This window comes from Cynocephalus volans, chromosome 10 (assembly GCF_027409185.1).
Source record: "Cynocephalus volans isolate mCynVol1 chromosome 10, mCynVol1.pri, whole genome shotgun sequence".
NCBI classification, from domain to species: Eukaryota; Metazoa; Chordata; class Mammalia; order Dermoptera; family Cynocephalidae; genus Cynocephalus; species Cynocephalus volans.
In genome coordinates, this window is record NC_084469.1 from 83,239,095 (window position 1) to 83,266,045 (window position 26,951).

Here is a 26,951-nt window from a genome sequence, read left to right on the forward strand (position 1 = left end):
TGTAACCATTCTTTCTAAACAGCAAATTCACTCTTATTTGGATAAACTAAGAGTAGCTCCCATCTTCATTATGGCTGCAGCCACAAAATACTTACTTACAATTCATTTGACCATCTCCTTTCCTTTGCCATTTTCAAGAAGGTATTATTTGGCTATTTTAGAGGTTAAAAAATAAAAATATAATGCTTATTTATTATGCTATCAACTTCTGCGTTAGAAGTATATATATATTTATTAGGGGGGGATCGTATGTTTTTATTTATCTTATTTTTTTTATTTTATTATTATTATTTTTTTCATAATTTTATTTTATCGATATACAATGTGGTTGATTATGGTGGCCCATTACTGATACCTCCCTCCTCCCTCTCCCCCCTCCCTCCCGACAATGTCCTTTCTGTTTGCTTGTTGTATCAACTTCAAGGAATTGTAGTTGTTATGTCTTCTCCCCCCGCCCAGTTTTTGTGTCTGTGTGTGTGTGTCTGTGTGTGTCTGTGTGTGTGTGTGTGTGTGTGTGTGTGTGTGTGTGTGTGTGTGTGTGTGTGAATTTATTTATTTATTTTTAGCTCCCACCAATAAGTGAGAACATGTGGTATTTCTCTTTCTGTGCCTGACTGGTTTCACTTAATATAATTCTCTCAAGGTCCATCCATGTTGTTGCAAATGGCAGTATTTCATTCATTTTTATAGCTGAGTAGTATTCCATTGTGTAGATGTACCACATTTTCCGAATCCACTCATCTGATGATGGACATTTGGGCTGGTTCCAACTCTGGGCTATTGTAAAGAGTGCTGCGATGAACATTGGAGAACAGGTATACCTTCAACTTGATGATTTCCATTCCTCTGGGTATATTCCCAACAGTGGGATAGCTGGGTCGTATGGCAGATCTATCTGCAATTGTTTGAGGAACCTCCATACCATTTTCCATAGAGGCTGCACCATTTTGCAGTCCCACCAACAATGTATGACAGTTCCTTTTTCTCCACAACCTCGCCAGCATTTATCGTTCAGAGTCTTTTGGGTTTTAGCCATCCTAACTGGGGTGAGATGGTATCTCACTGTAGTTTTGATTTCCATTTCCCAGATGCTGAGTGATGTTGAGCATTTTTTCATATGTTGGCCATTTGTATATCTTCCTTAGAGAAATACCTACTTAGCTCTTTTGCCCATTTTTTAATTGGGTTGCTGGTTTTTTTCTTGTAAAGTTGTTTGAGTTCCTTGTATATTCTGGATATGAATCCTTTGTCAGATGTATATTTTGCAAATATTTTCTCCCACTCTGTTGGTTGTCTTTTAACTCTGTTAATTGTTTCTTTTGCTGTGCAGAAGCTCTTTAGTTTGATATAATCCCATTTGTTTATTTTTCCTTTGGTTGCCCATGCTTTTGGGGTCGTATTCATGAAGTCTGTGTCCAGTCCTATTTTCTGAAGTGTCTCTCCTATGTTTTATTTAAGAAGTTTTATTGTTTCAGGGTATATATTTAATTCTTTAATCCATTTTGAGTTGACTTTAGTGTATGGTGAAAGGTGTGGGTCTAGTTTCATTCTCCTGCATATTGATATCCAGTTCTCCCAGCACCATTTGCTAAAGAGGCAGTCTCTTCCCTGGTGTATAGGCTTGGTGCCTTTGTCAAAGATCAGATGGCTGTAGGTGTGTGGGTTGATTTCTGGGTTCTCTATTCTATTCCATTGATCAGTGTCTCTGTTTTTATCGCAGTACCATACTGTTTTGGTTATTATAGCTTTGTAGTATAGTTTAAAGTCAGGTAGTGTTAAGCCTCCAACTTTATTTTTTTTGCTCAGCGTTGCTTTGGCTATGCGTGGTCTTTTGTTATTCCATATAAATGTCTGGATAGTTCTTTCCATTTCTGAGAAAAATGACATTGGAATTTTGATGGGTATTGCATTAAATTTGTATATCACTTTGGGTATTATGGACATTTTCACTATGTTGATTCTTCCAATCCAAGAGCATGGGATATCTTTCCATCTTCTTGTATCCTCTCTGATTTCTCTCAGCAGTGGTTTGTAATTCTCATTATAGAGATTTTTCACATCCTTGGTTAACTCAATTCCTAAGTATTTTATTTTTTTGGTGGCTATTGTAAATGGGCAGGCTTTCTTGATTTCTCTTTCTGCATGTTCACTATTGGAGAATAGAAATGCTACTGATTTTTGTGTGTTGATTTTGTATCCTGCTACTGTGCTGAAATCATTTATCAACTCCAAGAGTTTTTTTGTAGAGGATTTAGGCTGTTCGATATATGGGATCATGTCATCTGCAAACAGGGACAGTTTGACTTCATCTTTTCCAATCTGGATGCCCTTTATTTCCTTCTCTTCTCTGATTGCTCTGGCTAGGACTTCCAACACTATGTTGAATAGGAGTGCTGAGAGTGGGCATCCTTGTCTAGTTCCTGTTCTTAAAGGAAAAGCTTTCAGCTTTTCCCCATTCAGGATGATATTGGCAGTGGGTTTGTCATATATGACTTTAATTATGTTGAGATACTTTCGGTCTATACCTAACTTATAGAGGGTCTTTGTCATGAATGAGTGCTGAATTTTATCAAATACTTTTTCAGCGTCTATAGAGATGATCATATGGTCCTTGTGTTTGAGTTTATTAATATGCTGTATCACATTTATTGATTTGCGTATGTTGAACCAACCTTGCATCGCTGGGATGAATCCCACTTGATCGTGGTGAATAATTTTATGTATGTGTTGCTGTATTCTGTTTGCTAGTATTTTAGTGAGGATTTTTGCATCTATATTCATCAAGGATATCAGCCTGTAGTTTTCTTTTTGGTTATATCTTTACCTGGTTTTGGTATCAGGATGATGTTTGTTTCATAGAAAGAGTTCGGGAGATTTGCGTCCGTTTCAATCTTTTGGAATAGTCTGTAAAGAATCGGTGTCAATTCCTGTTTGAATGTTTGGTAAAATTCTGCTGTGAATCCATCTGGTCCTGGGCTTTTCTTTGTTGGGAGCCTTCTGATAACAGCTTCAATCTCCTTTATTGTTATTGGTCTGTTCAGATTTTCTACGTCTTCATGGCTCAGTTTTGGGAGCTTGTGTGTGTCCAGAAATTTATCCATTTCCTCCAGATTTTCAAATTTGTTGGCGTATAGTTGTTTATAGTAATCTCGAATGATTTCTTGTATTTCAGATGAATCAGTTGTAATATCAGCTTTTTCATTTCTAATTTTTGTTATTTGAATCTTCTCTCTTCTTTTTTTTGTTAGCCATGCTAATGGTTTGTCAACTTTATTTATCTTTTCAAAAAACCAACTTTTTGATTCGTTGATCTTTTGTATTGTTTTTTGGGTTTCAATTTCATTCAGTTCTGCTCTGATCTTAATGATTTCTTTTCGTCTGCTAACTTTAGGTTTGGATTGTTCTTGTTTTTCTAGTTCTTTAAGGTGAAGTGTTAGGTTGTTCACTTGCCATCATTCCATTCTTCTGAGGTGAGCATTTAATGCAATAAATTTCCCCCTTAATACTGCTTTTGCAGTATCCCACAGGTTTTGGTATGATGTATCATTATTTTCATTAGTTTCAATAAATTTTTTGATTTCCTGCTTGATTTCTTCTTGGACCCATATGTCATTAAGTAGAATGCTGTTTAATTTCCATGTGTTTGTATAGTTTCCAGAATTTCGTTTGTTATTGATTTCTAGTTTTAATCCATTATGGTCTGAGAAAATATATGGGATAATTCCAGTTTTTTTGAATTTGTTGAGACTTCATTTGTGACCTAATATGTGATCTATCCTGGAGAATGATCCATGTGCTGATGAGAAGAATGAATATTCTGAGGTTGTTGGATGGAATGTTCTGTAGATATCTGCCAAGTCCAATTGGTCTAGAGTATTTTTTAGATCTTGTGTGTCTCTGCTGATTCTTTGCCTAGATGATCTGTCCAATATTGACAGTGGGATGTTCAGGTCCCCTGCTATTATGGTATTAGTGTGGTATATAGAAGGTATATTAGTATGGTATATAGAAGGAAATATGCTATTTCCTTCTTTAGGTCTAATAGAGTTTGTTTTATAAATCTGGCTGCTCCAACATTGGATGCATACATATTTATGATTGTTATGTCTTCTTGATGGATCAGTCCTTTTATCATTACATAGTGTCCCTCATTGTCTCTTTTTATGGTTTTTAGTTTAAAGTCTACTTTGTCAGATATAAGAATAGCTACTCCAGCTCATTTTTCTTTTCTGTTTGCATGGTAAATCTTTTTCCATCCTTTCACTCTTAGTCTATGTGAGTCTTTATGGGTGAGGTGGGTCTCTTGAAGGCAGCATATAGTTGGGTCCTCCTTTTTAATCCAATCAGCCAGTCTGTGTCTTTTGATTGGGGAATTTAAGCCTTTTACATTAAGAGTTGTTATTGCATAGTGTTAATTTATTCCTACTATTTTGTTAATTGTTATTTGGTTGTCTTAGGTGTCTTTTGTTCCTTGCTTTCTGATTTACTGTTTGTTTTCTGTGTTTGTTGGTTCTGTGGGTTGTAGATAGCCTTTTTGTTTGTTTGTTTTCTCTTCATGAATGACATTTTTATTATACTAGTGGGTTTAGATTTTTCTTGGGTTTTTATGGCAGTGGTAGTTATTTTTCAGGAACCAAACCCAGTACTCCCTTGAGAATTTCTTGTAAGGGTGGTCATGTGGTGGTGAACTCCCGCAGTTTTTGTTTGTCTGAGAAATATACTATTTGACCTTCATTTTGGAAGGATAGCCTTGCAGGGTAGAGTATTCTTGGCTGGCAATCTTTGTCTTTTAGTATTTTGAATATATCATCCCATTCCTTTCTAGCTTTTAGGGTTTGTGATGAAAAGTCTGATGTTAGCCTGATTGGGGCTCCCTTATAGGTGATTTGACGCTTCTCTCTTGCAGCTTTTAAGATTCTCTCTTTGTCTTTGAGTTTTGCCAATTTGACTATAACATGTCTTGGAGAAGACCTTTTTGGGTTGAATATGTTTGGAGATCGTTGAGCTTCCTCGATCTGAAGATCTGTGTTTTTCCTATACCTGGGAAGTTTTCTGCCACTATTTTGTTGAATATGTTTTCAATGCAATCTCCTTTTTCCTCCCCTTCTGGAATACCCATGACTCGGATATTTGAGCGCTTGAGGTTGTCTGATATCTCTCTCAGATTTTCTTCAATGCCTTTGATTCTTTTTTCTTTTTTTGTTTTCTGCTTGTGTTATTTCAAACAGCCCATCTTCAAGTTCAGAGGTTCTCTCTTCAACTTCCACAAGCCTGTTGGTTAAACTGTCCGTTGTGTTTTTTATTTCACTGAATAACTTCTTCAGTTCAGCAAGTTCTGCTACATTTTTTTTCAGGGCATTGATTTCCTTGTACATTTCCTCTTTCAGGTCCTGTATACTTTTCCTCGATGTCTAGCTGAGCTTTCTTGTATCTCATTCAGCTTCCTTAGAATTATCACTCGAAATTCCTTGTCAGTCATTTCAAGGGCTTCTTGTTCTGTAGGATCTAGAGCTTGAGATTTATTATCTTTTGGTGGTGTACTTTCTTGATTTTTTGTATTTCTGGTATCTTTTCTTTGATGCTTATTCATTGTGGCAGGGGGTTTCACAGTCCACAGGTTTGACACTATTGACTGACTAAGATGTTGCTGTGGTTGCCAATTTGGTATGGCTGCCTCAGTGACTCCCTGTTCCCTGCACTCTGGCCCGGGCTGCTGGGATGCGCTGAGGCACCGCAGAGCGTGTGGTCTCCGCAGAGCTTCCCCTTCCCCTGCAGGATGTCTCCCTGCTCTGTGCGCACTAGGCTGGGCTTGGGATGGAGCCGGGTGGCAGCGGTGAAGCCTACGTGCTGCTGGAGTGCGCAGCAGCAGCGTGGACCCTGTGGAGTTCCTGTCTCTCCTGCCAGACGACTCCCCACTCTGTGTGCACTGGGCTGGGCTGGGAATGAAGCCGGGTGGCCGTGGTGAAGCCTACCTGTTGGATCAGGCAGTGGCGGCCCACAGGGCCTGTGGTCTCTGCGGAGCTTCTGCCTCTCCCGCTGTATGTGTCCCTGTCTCTGCTGCTGGTTGATTCGCTTCCAGCTCCAGGGACGGCAGGTGGGGGCGGGGGGGTCAGAAGCCGCGTCACCATTGCAGCCCGGGGTGACACACGGCCGGCTCAGGCCTCCATGTTTCCACGTCTGGCTGGGACGCGGGCGGTGGCGCACCGGCGGGTCGCGCGCGCAGGTTGGGGGAAGATTCCCGGTTCTCAGCAGGGTAAAGACACCCTTTCGAAGCCGTTCCTTTGCACTGATTCTGCTACAGCTGCATCTGGCGCGGGCCTCAGGCTGCTTCTACTTGTGGCAGAAAAGCGGCAGGCAGCTCTCCTCTTCTGCCATCTTGACCTGCCTGGGGGGGATAGTATTTTTTCAAGCTTCCCAGGTGATGTCAATATGATGCCAAAGTTGAAAACCACTGATTTGAACTATGTAAGTCACTAGAAAAAGCTGCATTGACACCATGATGGGAAGTATATTTTTTTTTCTCATTGGTTTTTCTTCAACTTTAAACCTTTAGGTAAGAAGATAGGAAATCCTTAAAACTTTTGCTAACCCTAATTATATATATAGTTAGAACAACCTGGTTCAGTTAATTAAAACAGAGGGCTGTTGGAAAAAGCATTGTCAACTCTTAGGGATAAATTACCAAATCCAGTACAGCCATTTGACTAATCCAAACTTTGGTTCCCAAGGGAAGATTCAACAGAAGTCATATAATCTCTAGGATGAAAACTTCTCAAAAAATCAGTCCTGTGACCTTGGATCACTAGAATCATACTCCTTTGTAAGGAGCAGCTCACTGTTAGTCTCCATTTATTTTAATATAACTTATAATCTCCTCTCCTCCTTTTATTCATTCCAGGATATTTGAGAAGCACTCTGAAATCTAGGTTTATTTATTTGTGTCATTAGCATTAGCCTCCCTCTCACCTAGGATATTAGGATAGTCTAAGGAACTTAAAGGTAGTATGTGTCTTATCTGTCTTTGATTCCCCCTGTGCCTAACACAGGGCCTGGCAAATGGGAGGCATTCAGGAAATTTATGTTAAATGAATGGTCAGCTACCTTTTGGGACACGGATTTGCTATTTCGATTTAAGAATACTACCTTCTTCTCTAGTACCCAGGCAACACTTGATGCCTCTGACCCCCATTTTCTGTCTCTAGGAAGCATTCTACTCTGCTGTGGGTTAAATGTGTCCCCCAAAAGTTCATGTCTTGGGAAGTTGACCCCCATTATTATCAATGTTAAGAGAGTGAGAAATCCTGTTATGGTAATTGAAAGGTGCGGTGTTTAAGAGGTGATTAGATTGTGATGATTATGCCCTTGTGAATGGATTGATGCGTTCATAAAGTAATGGTTGTGGTTCTGATGGCTTTAAAAGGAGAGCAAGTGAGGAGGTTAGCCCTCTCTTGCTCAGGCCTTTTGCCATGTGATACCTTGTGTCACTGTAGACATTGAAAAAGCCTCACCAGATGTGTTCCCTGGACTATGAACTTCCCAGCCTCGAAAACTGTAAGATAAATTTTATTTTGTTGTGAATGACCCAGTTTCCGGTATTCTAAGTAACGGAAAACAGACTAACATATACCGAAATACGAAACTACAATTCAAGGACAAAATTTCTACCTTTACCAATTTTCTGATATCAGGGACACAGCCAATCAATAGTTCATATCTTGAAAAAAGAAAACTGAAATACCCTAGTGTATGAGTTACCCTTTCCTGGTTTAATTCTCAAGCATGCACATCTTTTCAGATTCTCTGTGACTAGAATGTCTAAATTACATAATTTCCCATGCTTATATCAAAAATGTACAGAAAGAGTGACACACAATGATTAAGAAGGGGTTTCTCTCATTTCCTTAGTGGGATACTGTAAAAATAACCCTTCGCTCTAACGTAGAATAAATGTTATTTGCTTCAAAAATATACATTAAATTCAGTTTAATAATTCTCTTTCAAAATGTTGTTTTCTTTCTGTTTAATGAGATAGCTGTAGGATTTGTATCGTTTGTTTGAGTTTTGCCAGTGTACTTTAAAGGAACTATTTTCTCAAATTTGAAACCTTAAGAAAAATACAAAGTTCTTACTTAGTTCATCTGAGTGTGATATGTTCATGTGTATACCTTGATGGATTGAAGATTAATCCTTTCTAGAACAGATATTAAGCATTGAGGAGTAAGGAAAATTTCAAGTGAAAGAGATATTAATTTGTATATTAAGACAAATCAAGTTCTCCCTGCACTCAGCAAGTTCTCCAAGCCTCAAAGCCACTTTTATACTAAAATTTCTGTTTTGTGCTCTTAAAAAAGAATGTGAGAGAATTTTCTATTCGTGCTACAAATTTGCTAACTAGCGTGAGGGCATGTGATGCCATTGCTTATCATGCTTCAGTCTGTAGGCTCTTTCCTAGGACATAGGTTTTCAGTTGTGGAATAGGAAAATCTTATGCTCTGATTTACTTCTAACATTGATAAGGGATTCAAATTCCAAGTTGTAATAATATTTGTAACGCTATGCTAAAGAGAGAAGGCAGTTCTTGGTGTAAAACAGGTTTGACTTTTTTTTTTTTTAATATTGATCATTTTGAAATTGCCCATGTGGAAAAATCCATACATATAATTTAGGATCCTGAATCCTTCCTTGGTATTTATTCATCTACATTTTTAAAAATTACAAAAACAAGATCAGGGAGACTTGGAGATGAGAAAGGCCTCAGAAGGTATCTTGCCCAAGTCCAACCTGATGCAGCATCTCAGCAGACTTCTGCTTGAATGCCTCGTGGTGAAGGAGAGCTCATATCCTCATAAAGCAACACAAACTTCTTATGCCTCAATTTAGTTGTCAGAAAACTTATTTTACATCAAGTCAAAATGTGCATATTTAGTTGGTTCTGTTCATTGATACTAATTGATAATACAGTAGGCCCTTGATTAGTATCTGTTGAATAAAAAAAAAATTTGTCCTAATAAAATTACTGCAGTTTTTATTCTTAAAGCGGACCCTAAATTATAACTATAGTAACAATACCTATACACACATCATGGTCCTGCTCAGGAAAAAAGTAGATTTCTTTAAAGAATGAAATAGGGAAAAAACAAATTACTTGAGAATGAAAGGACATGTCTGAGGTTTTTCTTTAAAGTAATCCAAGGAAGTGGAAGGTGGGATATAGATAAAACAAGATTGGCCATGTTGTTGACAGTAGTTGCAGTGTGGAGTGTGTGGAGGATTCATAATACTATTACTTTTAATTTTGTATATGTTTGAGATTTTGTTTAGAATTTTTATGGTAAAAGGTATAACAAAAACAAAACCCTAAGAGACTTGAGAATGTCTGCTCTGGAAAGTTTAAGAATCTCTGGCCTGTGACTTCCTGGCCTAAATCAGAGATACCACTAAGTAGTACTACCATCTAAGTAATATTATCATGAGAAAAGGATTAGACACATCTGAGACCAAGCTAAGACCTAGCGGTAGCCAATTCTCTGCAAAAGATTTTAGTTTTAGAAAATAGAATAGCTTCACATTAAAGATATTAACATAAATATTAATAACATACTTTACAGAAAGGTCACAGAAATGAGATCCCAATTTAAAGCAATCATTTGGAAGAAATATAACCTTCTAGTTGTTTTGAGATGCCCTTCTACTCTTTCCTTTGATTATTAGTTGTTTGCCTTAAGTCAGACAGTTACTAGTACGTAATTACCCTTTTAAAGTCATCTACAATGTCCACAGTTGATTTTGCTCTAAAATTATTCTGTTACTCTAACACTCAAACCAGCCTATACTAAATGTCCCAGTTTTTTAGTTAAGGAAATTTGGATACTTGAGCTTTTATTGCCTTTCCTGCCTCCAGATTTTGCTGAAATAATATGAAAGTTTACTTCTGGGTGACTAATTTTGTTTCACCTTTTGTGACTTCTATTAAGCAAATTGTTTCCTAACAGTTTACAACCATATTATCAATAATGAAACTTAAATTTTACCTGCTTTATTGCTACCATTTTTCTTATATACCATGTTTTTCTCTTTCTTCATCCTATTTCCTATTTCTTTTGGTGGAGTACTTAAGTCCTCAGGTGATTTTCATAAAAGTTGTTCAACAGTTAATATATTTTCTGAGCACTGGTGTGTCTTAAAAAAATCTTCCTCCTTCCCCATACCAGCCAGCCACCAAAAATATACATATATATGTATATATACATATATATATTCCTCTTGCCCTTACATATTAACACTTATTTTACTAGTATAGAATTTTATAAACATTGCTCCATTTTCTTCTTGCATATACATAATATGATAGACTTTGAAATTGTCTAATTTTCCTGCATGTTCTGCTTAGGTGGGGACCATTTATATGATTGCTCATTCTGGTTTCCTTCTTTTAAGCTATTGTTTTTCTTCATGTGTCTCAGGATTTTTCTCTGCTTATATTTCTGAAAAGAATCATTGTTGGTAGGTAATATGGGTGGCAAAAGCAATTGTGTCACTGTACAGTTCTGCCCCACAGATGATTGCCACCACTCCCTTCCTTCCCTCCCCATGGGGAGCCGACCAGGGGTAGAAACTGTATTTGAGCAAGATGGTGGCTTGGGAGCTCTCAGATAACACAGTAAAAGTAACGTGTTACAGTTGAACTGCAACCACTTTCTCTATGAGTCATTAGCCGGGGATCCTGCAAGAGTCCCTGACTCACTCCTGTGGCCTAAAGTAGGGGAAAGGAGTCTTCAGGTTCTGGAGTCTAAACAGAGTTGTGCTTTCAAATGGGAAAGAGAAAAGGCAAGTTACAGGGAAGCATTTGCTGCTTTGCTGAGACTTTTTGTGTTATTTTACCCTGTAGGCTCGGAAGTTTGTTTGTTTGTTTGTTTGTTTGTTTGTTTGTTTGTTTGTTTGTTTGGCAACACTCTGAAGTTATTTAGGGCACTATTTAGAAGTACCAGTGAATTCCCCACTTACTTAGCTATCAAGAAACACCAAGTAACAAGTGTAGCTATTCCTATTATAAGCCTGTGGCCAAGTTCCCAGACACCTTCAGCTCCCCCTTTCCCCAGCCTGCTTGCTCATGTTCTCGGCGGCTGTGGCTCTGAGGTGAAGGTTTTTCATCAACTATTGCCCCAGTGGCTCTCTGACCTTGCCAGCACTAATTAGTTCTTTTCTCAGTTTTATTCACCTGTCAGATATCCTTTACAAATTTCTCAAAATATCTGCCATTTATATATTTTTTAAAAATCATTGCAGTGATATTTAGGGAATTAAGGGAGATAAATATGTTTTCCACTTGAAATTGTTTACTAAAAGTTCTTTCAAACATACTTACATAGAACCCATATGTTTTTGGGTTTTTTAATTCTTTTTTCCATTTATTTATTTTTTATATCCACAGTGTACAATTCTATGTTTTAATATACATGTACATTGTGAAATAATTAAACCAAGCTAATTAACATATCCGTCGCCTTACATACTTATCATTTTTTTGTCTCATATGTTCTTTAAGGTCCAAGCTTTTGAATTTAGCAAAAATTTTAGCAAATTTATACGTGTATAAAATATATTTATATGTATATACATATATAAAATATATACCTACCACATTTAATTCATAATATGTTTGTATGCATGGAGAACAGGATTAAAAATACTTGAAAGATCATTTTTTACTTTATATGTTTTTCCTTTATATGTTTAAAAAACTTTGTAAGTTTTTTACAAAAATCATGTAATTCTATAATTTAAGAAAATAATGAATGAAAGATAGATAATGAGTATCAAACACAAAAAAGTCTTTCTAGAGTATCTAAAATAATGTCTAAATGACAAAAATGGCTTGGGGTGGGGGAACTTTTAATTGGTAGAGACATTATAATGTTTGCTTTGTATTCAGATGTCTTAAAGAAACAAAAATTAAAGACATTTCCGAAAAACGAATGTGAACAGTTACGCATATCCAGGCAAGAATTTTTTACTTTAAATGCTACTAAAACCATTATACAGTATTGTCTTTACAGCTTTGACTTTATTCAATTTGTCCTTCTTCCAACCTGCATATTGGTTTAGTGTTATAGTACTTATGCATGATTATTACTATATTTTGTTTTTTTCATTTGTGTGACATACTAATATAAACTGAATCACAAAGCTAGAAGCCAAATTTTTACACTTTAAGTATCTTTAAGAATAAATGAGCTATAATATATAATGTGGTTTAACATGAAATGGTAAGATCCTAAGCAGTGTCATTTTAAAGGATACTTATGAATTGCACATTCCATTAGCCATATTTTAAACTAATTAAATCTACTAATAACCAGTACTTCACATAGCTTATTAAATATTTTAATTACCGTTTTTCGTTTAATTCTTCAAATAGGCTATCTTCATATATAGTCATATTTTATTAATCTTTTTTATTAATTTTTTATTGAAACATGCTGATTATACATATTTATGGGGTACAGACTTATATTTCAATACATTTATACAATGTGTGATGATCTAATCAGGATAATTAGCATATGCATCATTGTAAAACTTAATCATTTCTTTGTGATGTCAACATTTGATCTCCTCTCTTCTAGTCAGTTGATAACATTGTTAATTATAGATTCCTGGGTTAACTGTACACCAATAGAACTTATTTGGTTTTGAAATTCTAGGAGTATTAGAGATTAATTTTGGGAACAATTCATTTAAAGGAGTATTATAAAATGTTATAACAAATCTATATAGAATTTTGTAATATGAGTACAAATAATATATAGTTATAAAAGTTTATGAAATAGTTAAAAATGCTTAAACTTCTAGATTATACTATGGTTTATTCAAGATCAGCTAGTTAGAAAATATTTAGTGATACTTGAAATGAGCAACGTAGAGAGATACTTAAAAACCAACCAAACAAAAACAGTCCTTGCCTTGAAGAAGCTCACAGTGGCAAACAACACAAATAGTAGACGGCTGGAATTTTATACAAGTGTCTGTCCTGTTAAATTTCTCTTTTCATAATGAGCTACTTATGTATTTTAGTGTACCTTTCCAGCTGTTATTAGTTGTTTAAGACAAATAAATTTTGCTTCACTCTTATCCATATACTTTTACATCAAAAATATAATTGTCCCACTTTTAGAACATGGACTTTTTCTGTACTAATAGTAAATTCAGCTTTGGAGCATTTAGTAGTCTTTTTTTTCCTGACTAAAGCACAAATGATGAAATTTTTAATCTCATATCACTCGAAATTACATTCTTGTACTCATTTAATAGACTACTGGTACTTTTTAATTATTCATAAGCTTGACATTATGGAGTCTTAAAATTGTCATTTCTGGGTGACGTTTGTAGAAATGCCTTCAGAGTCTACCTGTTTGCTTTTTCGATTATGCAAGAGAACTTTAAAGCATTATTTACTTTTTATTGTTAAGGTTTTGGTTTTGTTTTTATTTTGGCTTGTTTTCTGATTACAAAGTAAGCCTATTAGAAAACATTTGGGAGGTCTGGAAAAGTATTTTTAAAAACTATGCTCTTTGCCACTTAGATATAACTACCATGAGCATTCTCTGCTGGCTTCTGCTGGTTTCTGAAGTTTCAAGCACACCAAGAGAAGCTGCAGCAATGAAAGCTTATACTTTTAAATCCTAGAATCCAGAATTATAGAATCTACAATTTGTTTTCAAAAAAAACAAAAGTAGCTCATATTATTGTTTATCATGAGCCATGTTTCCTGCCAAGTGTTTTACATGGTTGTATCAAATAATAATATCCTATATATGGTAATTTTTAAATGAAAATACATGAGGATATATACCTTTTTAAAATAGTATAATGTTATATATTATGTAAGAAGAAAGAGAAGGAGAAAATTATAGAATAACAAGTTACACTCCTGGTTCTGCTCTTATTTCTGACTTTACAGAGAATGTATTTTCCATGATCCAGTCTCATTCATTCAGACCCTGACTATTCAAAGCTTCCCTTTTCAAGATAATTATATCATATGTGAGCAAACTTACACAAAGGGCCCTTTAAACCCAGACCACTTTCCTCTGCAGTAGGGCAGAGTATTAAGCACCTCAGACTACCTAATAGCAATATAGATCCCAGTTTGGAATCATAGAATTTGAGAGTTCTTATTAACCTTATTAATTATTTTATCCAGGTGTGTTACTTTAAACATTTTTCCAAAACAGTAAATGAGAGAGAGGTGAAGTGATTTACTCACGACCACATTTTGCATTAGCTGACACAGGAAGAGATAGGCCTACTTGATGAGATTTCCTGTACTTAAGGAATAGGATGCCCAAAAGAAATGGAGCTTATGGCTTTTAGCCAGTGTTGGTGTTAAGCAGTCACTTTGACATTTACTCTAATCAACACTCATGACCTGAAGACTTAGTATAATTAATCTGGTACAAACAGAAACTGGGGGTGGGGGTGTGGGGACATGACTATTAATAACAGAAGATGAACTAACAACACATATGAAACTATGTTGTGCTTCCCAGCAGCATTTAATTCAGTTCTTTCTTTCTTTTTTGAAGAACTTATATCCAATTTTAATAAACTATGTTTTAAATCATATTCCTGATGAGTCTGTCACATTAACATACTAAAAAATAAGAGGAGAAAAGTGCAAATAAAAATTTTCTTGATGTGGTCTATAAATTTCAAGAAACCTAATGTTTTGAGACTTTTTAAAATTTCTTTATCTCAAAAGAAGAAGATATATGAAGTATGTATGTAAGTGGGGTGTCTTTTTTGCAGAAAGGAAAACTAAAGGGTAGGTCACAGAGGATTTTGGTAATAAGGCCAGTGCTAAAAAGTAAAATCACTAAAAGTAAAATTTTACTTACTTTTATAGCATTTCTTAACAAAAGCAGTATAATTACCCAAACTGGCTAAAGACATAATTTTTTTTTCTTTTTCTTATGTCAAACATACATAACTGGTAGAGCCCAGAAGCCACACAGTCTAAGTCTGCCTTACCTGCTGCAGTAGCCATGTAGATGTCACTGGGAAAAGGTCAAGTTGTTTTGTAGGTGAAATAATAATTTCAGACTGAGAACAGGCTAACCTTTATAATATTATGTTGGGAGTTCTGAATTCCTAATTAAACAATATTATGCATGGTAATTAAGCTCAAGGATTAGTATTGTTCTTTCTTGAATCTGTGGTTACAAAAACCAAGGAAGTGCATGTTCTTTTGTGTTATGTAAACATCTCTTTTTAGAACACATATATATGACATATATATAGATGATTTATATATTCATGTTTAATACCTAGTTTGACTAATAATAAATGTGTAAAATTCCTTAGGGGAGAAAAGCTCTAAGATGTGGAGAAGTTAAGGTTACATTCAAATCTTATTCTGATCCTACTGCCATAATGTGATACTTCAAATTTGACAGGAAGTCTTATCAAAAACAAAACTAGATGGAGGAACCAAATTTTTACCCTATTATATACAAAATGAGAGAGACTGTTATGTAATTTTGATTATATACTCTTGACTGTGCTAAATAAGACACAGATATTTTATTTTGTATGGAAAATAAAATAATCCAATGGTTCATCAATTTCCCATCTTTCATAATAGCAGGAAATGTGTTCTTCAAATGAGTTAGTGTCTTGTTAAAGGTAGTGGCCAAAGTCATGAAAAAGAGTTCCATTCACTATGTGATCTTGAATAATGTATGGGCCTAAGCTTCAGTGCTCTCTTCTGAAAAAGAAAGGAGGAGGGGTGGGGACAATTAGACTTCTTTCTCAGTCTTGATGAGAGGATTAAGGAAGAGCATTGGAAAGTACGTTCATGTTCAGAGCTCGGCATCTACCAGAAGATCCATGAATGTCCACTAAAAAGATGTTTGATAATCTTTCTGGAGGATAGTTTCACTGTATACATCAAAAGCTTTACAACAGAACCCAGAAATTTTATGTCTATGAATTTATCCCAAGGAAATTGTCAGAGATGTGCTGGAGATCTGTGTATAAATGCATTAGGTCTATAAAGATGATCTGCCCAATGGTGGGGGGAGGGGTTCGTTTTTTTCTGTTTAATTGAATCATCATTGATTATACATATTTTGGGGGTTCAATGTTGACATATGTTGCTCAAATCAATATTACCAGTATATATATTGTTACAGGTTATACTTATTCTTTATGCCCCTTGTCCAGTCTCTCCCCATCCCCCTCTCACTCCCTCCTCCCACCACTGATAACCCTAGATTTCTTCTCTCCCTCTGAAAGGGTAATGGTTATTCTGTTGATTTGTTGTGTAGATGATCTGTCCAATGCTGAGAGGTGTGTTCACGTCCCCTAATATTATCATAGAGCAGCTGCTGCTTCTGTCACTCTGGAATGGGCCTTGTGGAGAGAGACATACTCTTCTTTTCTTTGGCCTCTGCTGGTGACTCTCCTTGTGTCAATGCACTCCAGTAGCTGGTGGACCATCTCCATGGCGGTTGTGACATCCAGGCACTTTGACGGCAGCCACGGTTACTCTGGTGGCTGTGGTGGGTCACCCACATGGAGGTGATGTTTTGGGCATGCTCCTTGGCTCTAGTGGTATACCTGGTTGTGGGCGGGGGTGTCCAGTTCCAAGATCCATGCCCCGGGCCCCCAGGCGGGGCCCTGAGGCACTGCTGTTGTGCCTGGTTGTGGGCGGGGGTGTCCAGTCCCCAGCTCAATGCCCCAGGCCCCCAGGCAGGGCCCTGAAGTGCTGACAGTGTGCATGGTTGTGGGCAAGTGGTCTGGTACCCTAATCCGTGCCTCAGGTCCCCTGATGAGCCCCGAGGTCCTGGTGGTGTACCTGGGCCAGAACTAATTTTTTGTCCTTTGCTTGCTTCTAAAACGGGGGAACTTCCTGTGGGAACCAGTACTTGAGTTGTGTGGTTGAGCTAAATTGCTGCTTTGCTGCTGTTTTCCTAGGGAAGGCTTTTTGTGCAGTTCAGGGTTTAATGGTTGACCTCATAGGTACTTCCAGCTCTCCAGAGACCTGGTACGCCTGGGTTATGTAGAAACTCTGATCTGGGCCTGAGTTTTTGCATCAAACTGCACCCCATGTAATTCTGCATTCCCAACCAGTCTCCTCTGAGTGGTCCTGCACTGACTGGAGGGTGGATCAGCTGTCCTTGCTGTGTCCCAGTGTTCTGCCAGTGGGCCCATCTCGCCTAACGCCCATGCTCCAAACACTTCCATGGGACGGGCCCTGTGCCAGTCCCTTGCGATGATTCACCAGCCTCTGAATAGCTCCCCTTTTACAGCTGTTTTGGCTCCTCACTCCTGCTTGGGTCCATGGGAGCCCTATTAGTGGTCTTGCTGTCCTGGGGGCCACCAAGGTCCTCCTCTCCCCTATTGCCTGCAAGTAACTCCATCTGAAGGGCACAGCTGCAGCTTCTGCCAGCTCCTGCTCCATGCGCTTAGCAGCTCCAGCCTTAAAGCTGCCGCGGCCTGAAACACTCCAAGCAGTTTTTTCTTTCTCTCATATCGTGGTTTCTCCTGCCTTCATGAAATCCATAGGTCTCTCCTCCTCTTCCTCTGAGCTCCAGCAGCCCCAGCTTGGCTGATGTTACATTTTTATAGTTGTAAATTGTTGATTTGTGGGAGAGAGTGGCACCGGGCACCATCTATTCTGCTATCTTGACTAGAACTCCCCCCAATCTTGTTTTTAAGAGAAAAGAAAGTTGCAGAATGGGGTGAGGATGAATCTAAATGTCCTCATAAGGAAAAGGGGTAAATATACACACATTTATACATACAATGGAATACCATGCAATTGTGTGGTAGAAGTATATTTAATTATGTGAGAAAAGTTTAGTTTACATTAACCCAGAAATGATGAATAACAAAATAGTGTGTAGTATGATTTTATTTACGTAAAACTTTTTTTTTTTTTTTAAGTATTGTTGTATATTAATCTGCTTGGGCTTCCATAACAAAATACTACAGGCTGGGTGGCTTAAACAAAAGAAATTTATTTCTTACAGTTTTGGAGGCTAGTAGTCCAAGATGAAGATGACAGCAAGATAGATTTCATTCTGAGGCCTCTTCTCGTAGCTTATAGATGGCTACCATTTCAATGTGTGCTCTTTCTTCTTTGTGCATGTGTGTAAAGAGAAAGAGCAAGCTCTCTTCTTATAAGGAAACACTAATCCCATATGATCAGGACCCCACCCTTATGACCTCATTTAATCTTAAGTACTTCTTTAGAGGCCCCATCTCCAAATATAGTCACACTGGGGTTTAGGGCTTTCAACGTATAAATTTAAGGAGGATACAAACATTCAGTCCATAACAGTATAATACGATAAAAGACAGGATTAAAAACAAACCATTTTTTCTTTCTACTTTCACAGTCACTACAACACAGAATACTTCACCTCTGGTCACCAAAATGTGTGGGGATTTCCCACACACACACCAACCAATCATTTCTGACACTGTCTACCTGGAGATAGTGTCACAGCCCACAGGTTGATAGCTAAGCCCCACAAGACTGACCCCACTTCAAGTGCCAATCACAGGTCCCAAGTTATGACCTGTGCTTCTGACTGGCTATAAATCACAGTTTCCATGGCTCCCTCCTTGGGTGTGATTATTTGCTAGAGCAGCTCACAGAACTCAGGGCAACACTTTACTGTACTCACATTTACCCAATTATTATAAAGGATATTACAAAGGACACAGATGAACAGCCAGATGGAAGAGATGCATAGGGCAGGGTGTGGGCAGAAGGCACAGAGCTTCTGTGCTCTCTCGGAACATGCCACCCTCCCCGAACTTCCATGTTTTCAGCTATCCAGAAGGTATCTGAACCCTGTTGTATTAGTCTGTTTCTGTTGCTTATGACAAATTACCTGGAACTGGGTAATTTGTAAGAAAATGAAATTTATTGCTTACAATTTCTGAGGCTGGGAAGTCCAAAGTCTATCTGGTGATGGTGACAGTGACTCAAGGGTCTCACATTACATGATGTTAGGAGCAGAGATAGAGCAGAGACAGACTCTCCTCTTCTTTTAAAGCTCTCAGAACCACTGCCATGAACACCATTTTTAATCAGTTCATTACTGCACAGTTCTACAATCCAATCACCTCTTCAAGACTCCCCCTTTCAATTACCATAATAGGATTTCCCACCCTCTTAACAGTCCAAGTGGGGGCTAAGTTTCTAATACATAAAACTTGGGGGACACAATTCAAGCTTCACTGAGTTTTGGGGAGACAATTCAATCCACTACATCTGTTCTTTTGGGTTTTTATGGAGGCCTTGTAGTGAAGACATGTATGATTAAATCATTGTCCATTGGTGATCAACTCAGCCTTCAGCCTGAACTGAAAGTCCCAACTCTCTAAACATGCCTTGGTTTTTCAGGTCCCCCAGCCACCAGTCATCTCATTAGCATATAAAAAGCATTCTTCTAACAACAGAGATTCCAAGGGTTGTAGAAGCTGTGTCTGGAACCAGGGACAGACACCAAATATATATTTCTTATTGTTTCACAATATCATAGAGACCTTATAATAAAATGGTAAAAGCATTTAGGTGGTTGGATTACAAGTGATTTTTATTTTTTCTTTTTACTTCTCCATATTTTAAAATTTATTTCTGTAATAAACATGTACTCAAAAAATTCAAAATGTATATATACTACATCGTAGCTATTTAGGGCTGCAGAAATGAGAGGACTAAGGCATGATAGTTGAAGGACACAAGGTATCTTTCTGAAATGATGGAAATGTTCTAAAATTACTTGTGATAGTTGTGCAACTCTGGGAATATAGTAAGAATCATTGCATAATACACTTTTTAAAAAAATTTTTATTTTGTCAAAATACAATGTGCTTGATTATTGTGGCCAATTACCGAAACCTCCCTCCCTCCTCCCTCTCCTCCATCCCTCCTAACAATGTCCTTTCTGTATGCTTGTCATATCAATTTCAAGGAATTGTAATTGTTGTGTCTTCCCTCCCCGCTGGCAGTTTATTTGTGTATTTATTTATTTATTTTTAGCTCCCACAAATAAGTGAGAACATGTGATATTTCTCTTTCTGTGCCTGACTAGTTTCACTTAATATAATTCTCTCTAGGTCCATCCATGTCATTGCAAATGGCAGTATTTCATTCTTTTTTATAGTTGAGTAGTATTCCATTGTGTAGATATACACATTTTCCGTATCCACTGATCTGATCATGGACATTTGGGCTGGCTCCAAATCTTAGCTATTGTAAAGAGTGCTGCAGTGAACATTGGGGAACAGGTATACCTTCGACTCGATGATTCCCATTCCTCTGGGTATATTCCCAGCAGTGGGATAGCTGGGTCATATGGTAGATCTATCTGCAATTGTTTGAGGAACCTCCATACCATTTTCCATAGAGGCTGCACCATTTTGCAGTCCCACCAACAACGTATGAGAGTTCCTTTTTCTCCACAACCTCAGCAGCATTATCATTCACAGTCTTTTGGATATTAACCATCCTAACTGGGGTTAGATGGTATCTCAGTGTGGTTTTGATTTGCATTTCTTGAATGCTGAGTGATGTTGAATATTTTTTCATATGTCTGTTGGCCATTCATATATCTTCTTTTGAGAAATGCCTATTTAGCTCTTTTGCCCATTTTTTAATTGGGTTGCTTGTTTTTTTCTTGTGAAGTTGTTTGAGTTCCTTGTATATTCTGGATATTAATCCTTTGTCAGATGTATATTTTGCAAATATTTTCTCCCACTCTGTTGGTTGTCTTTTAACTCTGTTAATTGTTTCTTTTGCTGTGCAGAAGCTTTTTAGTTTCATGTAATCCCATTTGTTTATTTTTCCTTTAGTTGCCCGTGCTTTGGAGGTCATATTCATGAAGTCTTTCTCCAGTCCTACTTCCTGAAGTGTTTCTTCTATGTTTTCTTTAAGAAGTTTTATTGTTTCAGGGTGTATATTTAATTCTTTAATCCATTTTGAGTTGACTTTAGTGTATGGTGAAAGGTGTGGGTCTAGTTTCATTCTCCTGCATATTGATATCCAATAATCCCAGCAGCATTTGCTGAAGAGGCATTCTCTTCCCCAGTAAATAGGCTTGGTGCCTTTGTCAAAGATCACATGGCTGTAGGTGTGTGGGTTGATTTCTGGATTCTCTATTCTATTCCATTGATCAGTATGTCTGTTTTTATGCCAGTATCATACTGTTTTGGTTATTATAGCTTTGTAGTATAGTTTCAAGTCAGGTAGTGTTATGCCTCCAGCTTTATTTGTTTTGCCCAGCATTGCTTTGGCTATGCATGGTCTTTTGTTATTCCATATAAATGCCTGGATAGTTCTTTCCATTTCTGAGAAAAATGTCTTTGGAATTTTGATGGGGATTGCATTGAATTTGTATATCACTTTGGGTATTATGGACATTTTCACAATGTTGATTCTTCCAATCCAAGAGCATGGGATATCTTTCCATCTTCTTGTATCCTCTCTAATTTCTCTCAGGAGTGGTTTGTAGCTCTCATTCTAGAGATTTTTCACATCCTTGGTTAACTCAATTCCTAAGTATTTTATTTTTTGGTGGCTATTGTAAATGGGCAAGCTTTCTTGATTTCTGCATGTTCACTATTAGAGAATAGAAATGCTACTGATTTTTGTGTTTTGATTTTGTATCCTGCTACTTTGCTGAAATCCTTTATCAACTCCAAGAGTTTTTTTGTAGAGGATTTAGGCTGTTCAATATATAGGATCATGTCATCTGCAAACAGGGACAGTTTGACTTCATCTTTTCCAATCTGGATGCCCTTTATTTCCTTCTCTTCTCTGATTGCTCTGGCTAGGACTTCCAACACTATGTTGAATAGGAGTGCTGAGAGTGGGCATCCTTGTCTAGTTCCTGTTCTTAAAGGAAAAGCTTTCAGCTTTTCCCCATTCAGGATGATATTGGCAGTGGGTTTGTCATATATGGCTTTAATTATGTTGAGATACTTCCGGTCTATACCTAACTTATAGAGGGTCTTTGTCATGAATGAATGTTGAATTTTATCAAATGCTTTTTCAGCATCCATAGAGATGATCATATGGACCTTGTGTTTCGTTTTATTAATATGGTGTATCACATTTATTGATTTGCATATATTGAACCAACCTTGCATCCCTAGGATGAATCCCACTTGATCGTGGTGAATAATTTTATGTATGTGTTGCTGTGTTCTGTTTCCTAGTATTTTAGTGAGGATTTTTGCATCTATATTCATCAAGGATATTGGCCTGTAGTTTTCTTTTTTAGTTGTATCTTTACTTGGTTTGGGTATCAGGGTGATGTTTGCTTCATAGAATGAGTTTGGGAGAATTGCCTCTGTCTCAATCTTTTGGAATAGTTTGTAGAGAATTTGTGTCAATTCCTGTTCAAATGTTTGGTAGAATTCTGCTGTGAAACCATCTGGTCCTGGGCTTTTCTTTGTTGGGAGCCTTCTGACAACAGCTTCAATCTCTTTCGTTGTTATTGGTCTGTTCAGATTTTCTGCATCATCTTGGCTTAGTTTGGGTAGTTTGTGTTTGTCCAGAAATTTAACCATTTCCTCCAGATTTTCAAATTTGTTGGCATATAGTTGTTTATAGTAGTCACTAATAATTTCTTGTATTTCTGAGTATCAGTTGTAATATCACCTTTTCATTTCTAATTTTTGTTTTGTGGGTCTTCTCTCTTCTTTTTTTAGTCAGCCATGCTAATGGTTTGTCAATTTTATTTATTTTTTCAAAAAACCAACTTTTTGATTTGTTGATCTTTTGTATTGTTTTTTGGGTTTCAATTTCATTGAGGTCTGCTCTGATCTTAATGATTTCTTTCTGTCTGCTAACTTTAGGTTTGGATTGTTCTCATTTTTCTAGTTCTTTAAGGTGAAATGTTAGTTTGTTCACTTGCCATCTTTCCATTCTTCTGAGGTAAGCATTTAATGTGATAAATGTCCCCCTTAATACTGCTTTTGCAGTATCCCACAGGTTTTGGTATGATGTATCATTATTTTCATTAGTTTCAATAAATTTTTTGATTTCCCGTTTGATTTCTTCTTGGACCCATATGTCATTAAGTAGAATGCTGTTTAATTTCCATGTGTTTGAATAGTTTCCAGAATTTCGTTTGTTATTGATTTCTAATTTTAATCCATTGTGGTCTGAGAAAATACATGGGATAATTCCAATTTTTTTGAATTTGTTGAGACTTGATTTGTGACCTAATATGTGAACTATCCTGGAGAATGATCCCTGTGCTGATGAGAAGAATGAATATTCTGAGGTTGTTGGATGGAATGTTCTGTAGATATCTGCCAAGTCCAATTGGTCTAGAGTATTGTTTAGATCTTGTGTGTCTCTGCTGATTCTTTGCCTAGATGATCTGTCCAATATTGACAGTGGGATGTTCAGGTCCCCTGCTATTATGGTATTAGTGTGGTATATAGAAGGTATATTAGTATGGTATATAGAAGGAAATATGCTATTTCCTTCTTTAGGTCTAATAGAGTTTGTTTTATAAATCTGGCTGCTCCAACATTGGGTGCATATATATTTATGATTGTTATGTCTTCTTGATGGATCAATCCTTTTATCATTATATAGTAATATGATATACAAACTGAAAGAAATCGAGCCAAAATGCTGGGTACCAATAAGCTTTATTAAAGGAAAAGAATCTGCCGGGCTGCACTCAAAATGGAGAGCAGCAGCCAGGGCTGCCCTCACAGTAGAGAGCAGCAGCCGGCATCGGGGTGGGAGGGCTTATATAGGCTGTAAAGAAAGTTGATATAATCAGGATGGGTTTGGTTCTGGTGTGGAAGATAAGGCTGGCTGATGCAATCAGGTGGAAGAGTGCACCCATTTGGAAGTAGAGGAGTTTCTATATCTCAGAAACAACAAGATTTCTCCTAAGGGAAAGGCTGGTGGCCATTTTGTGCTCAGTGTGTATAAAATGGCACCGGTCACATCCAAGATCCATCACAAACTATATCTCAATAAAGTTGTTACAAAAAAGTGTGTGTATTTATACGTACACACGTATATATATAAGTTTTGGAAATAGATCTGTTTATTAGCACTTCCCGTCACTATACCCAGTATTCTCTCACATTGCACATTATTGTCTTGGTTTTTGACTACTACAGTTTTTCTCAATGTGGATCTCTCCATTTACAAAGCAAGCATTTATTACTTTTCATTACTTTCATTTATCAAAAGGAATCTGTCATCTTGCATAGTGTTGAATATTAATAAGAGAGAATATTGATGTATCAGGTGATAAATGGGCATCTGGCAGAGAGAAGATTTTTGTCAGTGACCCAGTAACTGCAGATACTTTCTGTATTAGTCAAGGTTCTCCAGAGAGAAACACAGCCAGTAGAATATAGATATAAATATGTATATGTATGTGTGTGTGTGTCTACATATATAAAGAGATTTATTATAAGGAATTAACTCATGCAGTTATGGAGGCTGGCAAGTCCAAAATCTGCAGAGCCAATGTCCCAGTTCATCGGGCATTAGAATTCTCTTACTCTTGAGAGGCCCATTCCACATTTTGGAGGGCAATTTGCTTTACTTAGTTTACCAATTTAAATCTTAATCACATCCAAAAACACCCTAACAGAAACATCCAGAACAACATTTGACCAAATATCTTGGCACCTTGGGTTCAGTCAAGTTAATATATAAAATGAATCATCATACTTATTATTAAAATTCTTCATCAAAGAGAGGCTGTGATAAAATGTATGGATTAAGAAGGTGAATTTTGCTAGAATTTTCAGAGGAAAAAAAATAGGTATTCATTATCAGGAAGTCAGACTCTATCATCAGAACTTATTAACATTTGTGTCACTAAAATTGGTATACAACCCCTCACTGCTAAATTTGACTGGCCTAAAAAAAAAAAAAAATGGTCAGATCTATAATGACCAGTTTGGAGTATAGTCATCTAGGTGTGAAGAGATAAAGAAAGTTGTAGCAGTGGGTATTGACAGAGGAAATAAGGTAAAGTATATAGCTTGAAAAATATTTACATAAGTATACTCCCTTATAACCACACCTAGATAAAGATAAAACATTTCCAGCACCCAGAAGGTTTCCTCATATCCCCCCACCCAGTCAGTAACTCCTGCATAGCTGTAACCACTGTTCTGACCTCTGTCACAATAGATTAGTTTTCCCTGTTTCTCAACATGATATAAATGAAACTACCCGGTATGTAGTCTTTGTGTTTGGCTTCTTTTGCTCAACTCTGTATCTGTAAGATTCATCCAACATGTAGATTTTAAATAGAATTTTGTTAAACATGAGGGTACATCAAGAAGTTCATGGAAAGATTCATATTATGTTTCAATTGTATTTTTTCACAAACTTTTTGAAGTACCCTCATATTTGCCTGCGCCTGGTCTTTTACCTTAACAATAGAGGATAAACATCTTCAAGTCAGCACTTACAGATCTTCCTCATTCTTTTAATAGCTCTGTATCAAAGATGTTCCACAATTTATTTAGCTTTTTCTTAGTGGATATTTAGGTGGTTTCTAATATTTCATAGACATGAAATTGAGTTGAAGGGACTGTGTTTTTAATATAAATAGATAATAACAAATTACCTTCCCTGAAAGTTGTAGGTATTTATATTCCTACCAGCATAAGATACTGTCCAGTTTACAACATACTTATCTGAGAATAATAAATTTTTATTTTATTAATAAATTTGTTTTTAAAATAAGTAAAATATACAAATGGTAAAAATAAAATATACAAAGGAGTATATGGTGAAAAGTAAGTCTCCCTTTCACCTCTTTCTCCCAGCGATTCATTACTCTTCCCAGAGACAACCTCATCTTGGTATTTGTCTAATATTTTTTGTGCATATACAAGCATAATGTGTCATCTAGAGCTGTTTCACTATTTAACTACTGAATAGTATCACTAAGTATACAGAGAATATAATTGAAAAAGTTCCTTATTGACATATCAAGATTATTTTCAATCTCTTATTATTATTATAAATAAGGCTGTAGTGAGTATCCTATAGGATAAATTTCTAAAAATGGAATTGTTAAAGACTACATATGTATTTTTTTAAATGAACATTTTATTGAAATATACATATGGAAAAGTATACTTTATGAACTTTATATTTATTACCTTAACAGATGTCCCTTTTAGAAATTGTATCAGTTTACACTTCCACCTCTACAGTATATGAAAATGCACATTTCCTAACACCTTCACCAACCTAAGGAGTTATTACACTTTTTAATCTTTGCCACTTAGGTAGATGAAAAATATTGTCTTGTTTTTATTTTGCATTTTTCTTAAACTGAGTGAAGTTCTGCATCTTTTCATATATTTAAGAGCCACTTGTATTTTTATTTCTGTGAACAGTCTTTATCCTTTCATATTTTCTTATTGATTTATAAATGCACTATTATAGCATATGTTAGGATAATTAAAACTTTTTGATATATATTGCGAAATTTTTCCTAGTTTGTCATTTATCTTTGATTTTACTATTACAGACATTTTTATCATTCTTTTATTTTTTTACGTATCTATTGGGTACAAAATGAGTCATTTTCCTAACTAGTGAGGTTTAATGTCTTTCTTCATGTTTTTTGATTATTTGCATTTTCTCTTCTGGATATTATTTCTCAAAATTTTTTGCTTTCTATTGAATTATCTTCTTCTAACTGATACCTAGAAGTTTTTTTCTTTATTAGCCATAGTATTTCTTTATAATGTTATGCTACAAAAATGTTCGTTTCCTTTGTCATTAGTCTTTATATTTTTAAGGTATCTTTTGTATTTTTTAACATACCAATACCATTAACCATTTGAAATACACAATTCAGTGGTTTTAGCATGTTCACAAAGTTGTGCAACCATCACTGTAATCATTTTAGAATATTTTC

General features: G+C 36.3%; 1 protein-coding gene across 1 annotated transcript in view; it reads left to right on the plus strand.

Annotated features, from left to right (window-relative positions):
- Positions 1-26,951, plus strand: part of ITFG1 (integrin alpha FG-GAP repeat containing 1) — a 256,540-nt gene that overhangs the window by 157,363 nt on the left and 72,226 nt on the right. The window lies entirely within an intron of this gene.